The sequence below is a fragment of the Megalobrama amblycephala genome, linkage group LG7 (assembly GCF_018812025.1).
Source record: "Megalobrama amblycephala isolate DHTTF-2021 linkage group LG7, ASM1881202v1, whole genome shotgun sequence".
Lineage (NCBI taxonomy): Eukaryota > Metazoa > Chordata > Actinopteri > Cypriniformes > Xenocyprididae > Megalobrama > Megalobrama amblycephala.
In genome coordinates this window covers 47,476,086-47,483,516 of record NC_063050.1, presented here as the reverse complement: position 1 = coordinate 47,483,516, position 7,431 = coordinate 47,476,086, and the positions used below count along the sequence as shown (strand labels likewise).

Below are 7,431 nucleotides of genomic sequence, written 5' to 3'. Positions count from 1 at the left end.
TATGCAACTACAATGCCATCCAGGCGAGAGCACACACACATACATATGTGAATGTTTGCGCATTTGTAAATCCATATCTGTGTGTGCACAAGCATGTTTGCGTAAGAGTGATTGTGAGCGCATGTGTGTCTGGCAGGGAGACTGAGGGTGATTTGCCTCCAGGCTGCAGCAGTCGTGCTCGTTCACTGACCCAGCACTGACAAACAATGTCTGCACACACTGTCAAGCCAACACCTGCTGAACACTGACAGCACTTTGACAAACCTCTTCCACCTCGTTGCATACTAACTTTGGGCTTCAGTATCAAAGCGCATTACAATGCACCGTGCACTGCATAAAGTATTTTGCTTATAGTTTACAGTTAGGGATTTGAACAAATCACTAGTTTAAGTATTAAACTTTTTTTTTTTTTTTTTTTTTAAAGAAGTCCTTTTGTTGACCAAGGCTGATCAAAATGAAAACAGCAATTTTGTGAAATATTATTACAATTTCAAATCATTGTTTTCTATTTTAATATATTTTAAAGTGTAATTTATTCCTCTGATGTGAAAGCTACACAGCAAAATCACTGGAGTAAAAAGAACACCCACAGTGTCAAATTTTACACCAGCAAAGTGTCTATATGTGTCCACACTATAGAGGGTAAATTTTACACTTTTGATAGTGTTAACTTTTTGACACCCTTTGAGTGTAAATTCAACACTCATTATCGTTAATTTTAAACCTAGTCAACACTATTTATTGTTGTTTCTGCACTACACCAGTGTTAGTACTCAATTACGGTGTTAAAAATTAACACTCTCCTTTTAAGATCAACACCAGTGTAATTTCAATATACCAAGGATGAGTGTTCAAAATACTGATTTATAATAGCACTTTTGGTGCTTTTAATATATTAAAAGCACCAAAAGTGCTATTATAAATCAGTATTTTGTATTCAGTATTGAGTATTTACATAGACCCCTAGGATTTATAGTTACAACAGTTACCATCTATTAGTGTTACCATCCCAATAATCAGATCATAAAGTTCTGCAATGAATACATTTTATTTTTCCTTTAACAGAGCTACACATTTCATTTAAGCCAGGGACAGGGCACTCAAACTACCCTGTACAATGACCTTGTTCAACAAACAAAGCTCATACCTGCTGCTTGCAGTCTATATGATGCAGCCGTACAATATAAAACAGTCTGTAAGCATAAAACAATCAAAAATCGAAGAGCTTCAAGTATCATCAAAAGCTTCACATAACATGACAGGTGCATTATGGAATACTCTGCAAACGTAACACTTAGTTCCTGTTCATGAGCTTGGCTCTCAGTTTCTTTCACCTTTGGACTTTCTTCAGTGGTGTCAACATCTATACTGTAGACTGTTGTCTGGAGGAATGTGTACATGTTGCTGAGAGCATCATCAGAGCTGAAAACGAAGTGCGCTTTAAAAAGTTCATCAAAGGCTGCCAACGACATGGTTCCCTTACATGGAATGAGCATCGGGTCAATCACAACGTAGTAACTGCTGATGGCCCACATGTGAGTTCCTGAAGCAAGGAGATATGGCTGGCGATGTCCCTCCAGTTTCTCCAAGTGTTCTTCTACGCTGCCGATTCACTGTAGGAAAAATTACATATCAAATTTACATAATACTATTCTTACTAGTTCAGGGTTTCTGCAAATATCATTAAAAGTAATTTAATGTTCTTTAAAGGGTTAGTTCAACCAAAAATGAAAATTCTGTCATTTATTTCTCACTCTCATATCATTTCATACCCGTAAGACCTTCGTTAAACTTCAGAACACAAATTAAGATATTTTAGTTGAAATCCGATGGCTCCGTGAGGCCTCCATTGACAGCAATGACATTTCCTCTCTCAAGATCCATTAATGTACTCAAAACATTTAAATCAGTTCATGTGAGTACAGTGGTTCAATATTAATATTATAAAGCGACGAGAATATTTTTGGTGCGCCAAAAAAACAAAATAATGATTTATATAGTGACCGATTTCAAAACACTTCTTCAGAAAGATTTGAAGCATAATGAATCAGTGTATCGAATCATGAATCGGATCGCGTGTAAAAAGTTGAAATCACATGACTTTGCCGCTCCGAACAGCAGATTCGACACGCTGATTCATTATGTTTCGATGCTTCCTGAAGCAGTGTTTTGAAATCGGTCATCACTAAACAAGTCATTATTTTGTTTTTTGCCACACCAAAAATATTCTCGTGGCTTTATAATATTAATATTGAACCACTGTACTCACATGAACTGATTTAAATATGTTTTTAGTACATTTATGGATCTTGAGAGAGGAAATGTCATTGCTCCCTATGGAGGCCTCACGGAGCCATTGGATTTCATCAAAAATATCTTAATTTGTGTTCAGAAGATGAACGAAGGTCTTACAGGTGTGGAACAGCATGAGGGTGAGTAATTAATGACAGAATTTAAATTTTTGGGTCAACTAACCCTTTAATGCCATAAACGACCTTAGCATTTTTTATGAACTTTTGAATTTTTCTTCATCTTACTGGAATTAAAACTAGGAATTGATAAGCATAATCGGAATCAGAATCGATAAAATTCAAAAGATACACAGCTCTATTAGTGAGCAGAAGAGACTTATTTAAAATTTAAAAAAGTAATGACTTTTAATTCTATTTAAAGGTTAGTTCACCCAAAAAATAATGTCATTACTCAGCCTCATGTTGTTCTACACCGTAAGAGGCTCCGTGAGGCCTCCATTGAAAGCAAAGCCACCGAACTTCAAGATCCAGAAAGATACTAAAAACATATTTAAATCAGTTCATGTGACTACAGTAGTTCTACCTTAATATTATAAAGTGACGAGAATTTTTTTTTTTTTTGGTGCACAAAAAGTAAAGACTTTAACAATATCTAGAGATGGGTGATTTCGAAGCACTGCTTCAAATCTTTTTTTTTGAATCACTGGTTTAGAACGCCAAAGTCACATGATTTCAGCAGTTTGACAAATGATCCGAACCACTGATTTGAAACAAAAGCTTCGAAGCAGTGTTTTGAAATTGGCTATCACTAGATATTGTTGAAAAGTCACTGTGACAAGCAGGGCGGGGCGAGAGACGTGAGGGAACGACGCAAGGCCGGTGACATGAGCGATATTGAGCGTCAGCTGTATGTTGCACGGGTCTCTTATCTCTCACCGAGGAGCTCCAGAAGCATTAAAAAGGAGGAGCGATGACAGTGAAGGACGAGAGAGGATTAGGTCTGGACTTTAAGTTATGTTTTATTATGTTTGTGTGGGTGGCAGTTGTCCGTGAGGAACTGCCACCATTTTACTTTTGTAAAATGCCCCACCCTGCTTGTCACAGATGTTATTTTGTTTTTTGTTTTTTGGTGCACAAAAATATTCTCGTCACTTTATAATATTAAGGTTGAACCACTGTAGTCACATGAACTGTTTTAAATATGTTTTTAGTACCTTTATGGATCTTGAGAGGTTCGGTGGCTTTGCTCTCAATAGAGGCCTCACTGAGCCACCGAATTTCATCAAAAATATCTTAATTTGTGTTCCGAAAATGAACAAAGGTCTTATGGGTGTGGAACGACATGAGGGTGAGTAATAAATGACATTATTTTCATTTTTGGACGAACTTTAAATAGAATAAAAAGTCATTAATTTTAAGACCCCTTTTTTCGTGAAATCTATTTAATGACTTTTAATGCTTTTCAGTGCCCCGTGGAAACCATGTAGTTTGTCTACCCACTAAAAATCACAAACTGTAGCCTGGCACATACCTTGTGAAATACAGCTAGATGGTTCATGACCTGAGCTGCGCTGATCTTCAGTTTTTTCTTTTTTAAATGTTGTGGTGGCAGGATATGCAGAAGCAGCAAAAAATATGTCATATCACTGTCCCACTCTAAAAAGAAAAAAAGTGGGTTTTTTTCCCCAATCCGTGCATCATTCATTCACTCATTTTTCTATATAAAACCAAAAATCAAAAAAAAAAAAAAATAATAATTTTATTTTCCTTTTTAAATCCAAAATGAAAAAAACTGATAACGAGCCCTTAAATTACATTTTGGTTTTCTCACTGGATGCAAGTGGCTTACCGGAAGTGAATGTTACGCGCGCGAGGAAAGCATCAAAGCGAGTGACATGGCCGGACTGAAGTAGTTAATAATACATATTCTAAAATACAATAGTTAGAAAAATATGAGACTAAATAATTAATAAATATAAATGTGCATAAACATATACAATAAATGCAATGTAAAAGCTAAGGAAACTGAATCATCATATAGAATATATAAAGTTGCTAAAAATAGTGGCCATATATAGTGTTTATGCAAAAGTAACTAGTTATTATTATTATTATTATTATTATAGCTACATGAATTATTGCACTTATTGAAAAGTCACATTTTTGTTAGGGCAATATATTTATATTGTCCCTTAAAACTGTACTAAAATTTCGTATTTCGCAAGATCAAAAGCTATGGAAGCCCGTTTCCGCCACTAAATAAAAAATAAAAAGAGTAACTGCGACTTTTTATCTCAGAATTCTGACTTTTTTCTCACAATTGCGAGTTATAAAGTCAGAATTCTGTCATATAAACTCGCAATTGTGTGATAGTCAATTCTTTGAGAATTTTTTTTCCTAAGTCAGAATTGACTCTATATCATGCGATTGCAAGTTTATATCGCAGAATTCTGACTTTATAACTCGCAATTGTGAGAAAAAAAGTCAGAATTCACAGATGAAAAAAGTCGCAATTACTTTTTTATTTTTTATTTAGTGGCGGAAACGGGCTTCCATAGCTTTTGATCTTGCGAAATACGAAATTTTAGTAGTTTTAAGGGACAATATAAATATATTTCCCTAACAAAATATCTTTATTAATTCATGCATTTTATTTAATTACATAAATTAATAAAGATAATGTGACTTACTTTTCAATAAGTGCAATAATTCATGTAGCTATAATAATAATAATAATAATAATAATAACTAGTTACTTTTGCATTAACACTGTATATGGCCAATATTTTGAGCAACTTTATATATTCTACATGATGATTAAGTTTCCTTAGCTTTTAAATTGCATTTATTTATTGTATATACGTTTATGCACAATTATATTTATTAATTATTTAGTCTCATATTTTTCTAACTATTGTATATTAGTATATGTATTGTTAACTACTTCAGTCCGGTCATGTCACTCGCTTTGACGCTTTCCCCGCGCGCGTAACGATCACTTCCGGTAAGCCACTTGCATCCAATGAGAAAACCAAAATGTAATTTGAGGGCTAGTTATCCGTTTTTTCCATTTTTAATTTGAGCACAAAATTGAAAATCAGAAAACGAGTTGTTTTCTGTTTTTTTCATTTTGGATTTAAAAAGGAAAATTAAAAAAAATATATATATATATTTTTGGTTTTATATAGAAAAATGAGCGAAAGAATGATACACAGATTTTTTCCCCCTCCCTTTTTTGTATTGTTGTCACACGAGCGCTCTGAAATTAATACCTGGGTGATCTTCTGAAGATTCATCATGATACTGATTCCTGGCAGACTTCAGCAAACTCTGGAGCACTGAGGTGGTAGTAAGGTCAAGGTTCTCTGCTTCTCTGATCACCTTTTCCTTATAGAATGTAGGCCACTTCTCCAGCAGTTTGACAGCTGTTTGTGGACCAAAGAGGAGTCTAAAACCTTGAGCTATCTGCAGAAACACAAACAAAAACTTCATATTTCTGACAATCATATACTAAGTTCAGAGATATTAACTGTAATTGAAAAAAAAAAGGATGCCAATACTTACCAGATCTTTAGTGTCCAGCAGCCTTGGAAACACTCTGAGGATGGTGTGTGATTCATCAGGAAGGATTGTAGATGGGTGATCACCAGTCAACTTCTAAGGATGACAGCAATATCTTTCTACCCTGTTTAACAAATGCACTTACCAAATAAATAAATAAATAAATTGTATGAAAGATATTCACAAAATTTATATATACAATACTTTTACAATACATTTCTTGTGCAGAATTCATAATAATCATATTCCTTTATAGGACTTTAACACACTTAAATATCTAACTTCACATGGTTATGTTAGCCTCATGGCAACTTTACAGATAAAAAAAAAAAACTTACCTGAAGAAGAAAATTTTAAAAGTAGTGTCTCATGATCCGGTTGGTTCCTACACAAGAGAACGTACATCAAATGTATTGTTAAAATAAAGTAAACGCCATCAGAGGTATTTTATTAGTTTATGTGACACTTATCTCCAATGATAATAAGTGATTAACGTTGACGTTGCTGAATAACGTTAGATAGCGTGCGATATTACACAAACAAAACCCCGGAAATAGCTGCCCAATAAAACTTTAAAATCTCTCTTACTCGAGATGAAAGCGAGTGATAGAAAATTGTGTCTCAAATAACTGTAATTTTATATTATTGTTGGAATCATCCCTCAGGCCGGCTTGGACGCCTCCGTGGCAGAGCCGTTGAAAAAGGCCTCTGATCCATGGGCTAACGTTATGTTCAGCCTGCAGGCCGTATGTTCGACACACCTACCATATCAACTACTCCGATAAACTTCATGTTTGCACAAAAAGAGCCATATAATGCAAGCACAGAGTAAAACGCTTTCCTTGAGAAACTTATTTGTAACAGACAGGAGCAATATTTAAAACCGCTTCAGATGGCGCGCACCCGCCTTGTGTAACGAACAAGGACAAATACATCATTTGCGCGTTAATACATCCCCGTATGTAAAAACTAACACTAAATTAATAATTTTGATAGAAGATGTCCATTAAACGCAAACTTTAAAGTAGCTTTAACTCACCAGTTGTCGTTTCTCATCCTCCGCATGGCACGAGAAAATGGCGTCTGGAAAAATCTTTCAGCGAGATCGCTGAATAAATGCCCGGATGTTGCAAATAACACCAGGGGGTGTTGGATACCTGTAACTCTGTGATAACACTGAAGCAAACAAGCTTTTAACACACTGATAGTGTTAATTTCTCTAAATTTTACACTATAACTTCAACACTTTACTCTAAATTGGCTTAACACTTGAAATTTAACACTGATGAATTTGCTGTGTAAATTTTCAGCATCAGTGTCACATGATCCTTCAGTAATCATTGTAATAGGCTGATTTGATGATCAATAAAATTGATGCTTATTATTATCAATGTTGAAAACTGTTCTGCTGCTGGAAAGAAAAACATTTCTTGGAAAAAAATTACCTTTGCAATACAGTGTAAATCATATAGCTTGTTGAGAAGAAGTGAGCTATTTTGCAGCAATCCTTAAAGGGATAGTTCACCCAAAAATGTAAATTTGATGTTTATCTGCTTTATCTGATTTTTAACTCCAACCGTTGCCGTCTGTCAGTCAAATAATGCTAGTGGATGGGAAC

At 34.8% G+C, this 7,431-nt stretch overlaps 1 long non-coding RNA gene across 3 annotated transcripts; it reads right to left on the bottom strand.

Moving 5' to 3' along the window:
• Positions 1-1,032: 1,032 nt before the first annotated feature.
• LOC125272767 lies at positions 1,033-7,108 on the bottom strand. Of its 3 annotated transcripts, none has more exons than XR_007185916.1 (6): positions 6,853-7,108; positions 6,152-6,198; positions 5,817-5,937; positions 5,525-5,717; positions 3,784-3,908; positions 1,033-1,613 (listed from the first exon to the last, which is right to left on the bottom strand). It is a non-coding gene; the product is annotated as an uncharacterized LOC125272767 (long non-coding RNA). The 3 variants fall into 3 exon arrangements; XR_007185918.1 differs by having other exon boundaries at positions 3,784-3,840; XR_007185917.1 differs by lacking the exon at positions 3,784-3,908.
• Between the last annotated feature and the right edge of the window lie 323 nt (positions 7,109-7,431).